The sequence below is a fragment of the Nannospalax galili genome, unplaced genomic scaffold (genome assembly GCF_000622305.1).
Source record: "Nannospalax galili isolate Female #2095 unplaced genomic scaffold, S.galili_v1.0 scaffold388, whole genome shotgun sequence".
Lineage (NCBI taxonomy): Eukaryota > Metazoa > Chordata > Mammalia > Rodentia > Spalacidae > Nannospalax > Nannospalax galili.
This window is the reverse complement of record NW_008360304.1, coordinates 1854096-1856983: the sequence shown is the minus strand read 5'-3', so window position 1 is coordinate 1856983 and position 2888 is coordinate 1854096. Positions and strand designations below refer to the sequence as shown.

Genomic DNA, 2888 nt, shown 5'->3' with positions numbered 1-2888 from the left:
AAATGTACAGCCAATTTTGAAAGAGATGTACCCTAGCTCAGAAAAATGTTATTGAATAGGTTAATGCTGTTGTAATGAAACGCTTCTTCTAATTAAAAAAAAATATTTTATTGAAAGAGAGAGAGAGAGAGAGAGAGAGAGAGAGGGAGAGAGAGAGAATTAAAAGTTTTCTTAGAACAAAAGAATGATTGCCAGGCACTCAATAGACAAAAATGGTAGCATAGTTTGTTTTCTCACAGATATCACACTTGGAGAACCACAGCTACTAAAGTTTTCTTTTAAGCTGCTGCTGCAAGTAATAATATGGATGAGTAAGGAATAAATCAGATACAGATACGTAGTGCACATCTGCACTTATATAAGTTCACCAAAGGGGGGGAACATAGTTATAAAAAAGAATGAGCTGGGCATAGTCCCAGCACTTGGCAGAGACAGGCGGATCTCTGTGAATTCAAGGCCAGTCTGGTCTACATAGTGAGCTCCATCCAGGCCACCTAGGGCTACAAGGGACACCCTACCTTTAAGACAAAAAAAAAAAAAAAAAAAAAAAAAAAAAAAAAAAGAATGGTGACTACCCAGAAAGATAGGGGTTGGGGTTGATATTGACAGAAAGGGGGCTCCTGCCTTCAAGGGTGTACACACTGGGCTATGCACTTAGGTTACCAAACATTACATTACTGGATATCTGTTAGCTCTTCTGTAACTTATTTTAAATCTGTTCTAAGAATGATAATCCTTAAGGGTCTTTAAGTTGAAAACGTGTCTTTAAAAGGTAGGAATTTCTCAGGAAATCTGGGTTAAATTTTAACATCCTTAAAAGGAAATCGTTCAAAATCCAATTTTTGTGGCTCACACATGTAATCCCAGCACAGAGCGGGCTGGGGCAGGAGGACCATCAACAGTTTGAGGCCAGTCTGGCTACATAGTGAGTTCTAGAACACAGTGTGGATGCAGAGAGAACCTGTCTCAAAAAACAAAATGGGGGGGGGGATATATATGGGGCTGGAGAGGTAGTTCAGGGGTTAAGAGCACTTGCTGTTCTCCCAGAGAACCTGAGTTCAATTCCCAACACCAACATGCAGCTCTGCTGCCCTCTTCCAGCCTTTGTGGGCATTATACATATATCAGTATACATACAAACAATCCAAACACTTGTACAAATAAAAATAAATAAATCTTAAAACAAAAAATAGGGCTAGTGGGATGGCTCAAAGTGGGTAAAGACCATGCATGTAAGCCTAACAACCTAAGTTCCATCCCCAAAATCCACATAAAAGTAAAAACCAGCTAAAGAGTAATCTTTAAAATAAAAAAATAAAATCCAAATTCAGTAAGAAAACAAGCTACAAGGTCATTCTGTAAAATAGAAAACGTCAAAAATTCCCTACTAGACTAACCAAGAGCAATACTGATGGAAGGCAGCCCTCTTAAAATTATCTTTACTCTGCCCCTTCCCTTCTTTGAAGCACTAAAATCTAAAACCTCTGTTATCTTCGCTTCAATTTTACTACTATGTCTCTAAAAATATATTTAATGTCAGTTTGAATAATAGAAACTGATTCGGGGTCAGACATTGTTGGTGCACATCTAAAATCCAGCATTCGAATTGGAGGCCAGTCCAATTACATAGAGAGTACCTGTCTCAAAACCACTAAAAACTAAGTCGGTCATGGTGGCACATGCCTTTAATTCCCAGCACACGGGAGGCAGAAGAAGGTGGATCTCTGTGAGTTCCAGGCCAGCCTGGTCTACATAGCTAGTTCCAGGCCAGCTGGGGCTACAGGGAGACCCTGTCTCAAAAAGACAAAAAAACTAAAAAACTGTTCCCCCTTTATCTGTTCTTTATTGCTAGTATGAAGGCCTTGATAAAACATATATAATAAATGCCTGTAACATTAAAGTATGTTTCTGCTCATAGAACTATATGCATTACCGGTCCGTTAATTATACACCAACTATACATCAACAAAGCTGTCTTAAAAAAAAAAAAAAAAAAAAACTCTACTAATTTTAAAAGCCTCGCCATCTTTAAAGCTATCTGGACAAAAACAAGATATCTGCATCGGGGGACAGTGATGAAAAAAAAAAAAAAATCAGACCCTAAAAAGTAATTCACAGTTCCGAGTTGATAGGCCCGTCCCCTCAAAACAAAAATCTTCCTTGAAAACGAAGGATCTTTACGAGAAGCCCCGGGTGAGCAAGCAGCGCCACTGCACCGGCCCGACCATACTGCGTCCCCGGCGGAGCTTGGGGTCCACCTGGTCCCGGACGGAGGCCCACACCGCGGGGAGCTGCTGGGTGTGCAAAGAACAAAGCGGATTAACGGGCGAGCTCCGGGACTACCACCGCCAGCCGCAGCATCCCTCCGCGTCCCGCCGAGCCAGCCCGAAGTCCGAGGTGGGCCCCATGGCGCCCAGCCAGCCTCCTCAAGTACCGGCAGCGGACGAGCTCCTCCGCTCCTTTGGCCCACCAATTACCGCTCTGCGAAGCTCCAGCCTTTCGACCGCTCCAACAGGCAACACAGTCTCCCCGGAGTCGCCCCAGCATTTACGAAAGAGCCGCCACAATCACCACTGAAGCCGGAGCCCCGCCTCCCGGACAGGCCTCGCCCGACCCTGGCCCGATGGCTCCTGGGAAGTGTAGTTCCTGGCTGCCCCCTACGAGCTTGCACACATGCACTTTAGTACCACACAAACTACAGCTCCCAGCAACGCCGCCACAGTCGTTACCTAGGGTATGCGTTTTGCCCCTCCAGGAGGCTTGGACGCCCCCGCTCGTTTATGGAGCCAGACCCAGCGGGCCGAAGCCTTTGAAAACTAAGAAGAAAGCACCACCTGTGCCAGGATAGCAGTGATCAAACTTAACCTAAAGAACAACGGGTTTGGAGA

General features: G+C 44.4%; 1 protein-coding gene across 6 annotated transcripts in view; it reads right to left on the bottom strand.

The window, feature by feature from the left end:
- The window catches only part of Cenpj (centromere protein J), a 60031-nt gene extending 57422 nt beyond the window's left edge, over positions 1 to 2609 (bottom strand). For 5 of the 6 annotated variants that reach the window (XM_017795924.2, XM_008824353.3, XM_029559263.1 and 2 more), the window contains exon 1: positions 2478 to 2609. The gene's annotated coding sequence lies outside the window, so the exon portion shown is untranslated. Of the gene's footprint in view, positions 1 to 2434 lie in introns of all 6 variants that reach the window. The other variant, XM_029559262.1, reaches the window with a different exon arrangement.
- Positions 2610 to 2888: the final 279 nt, after the last annotated feature.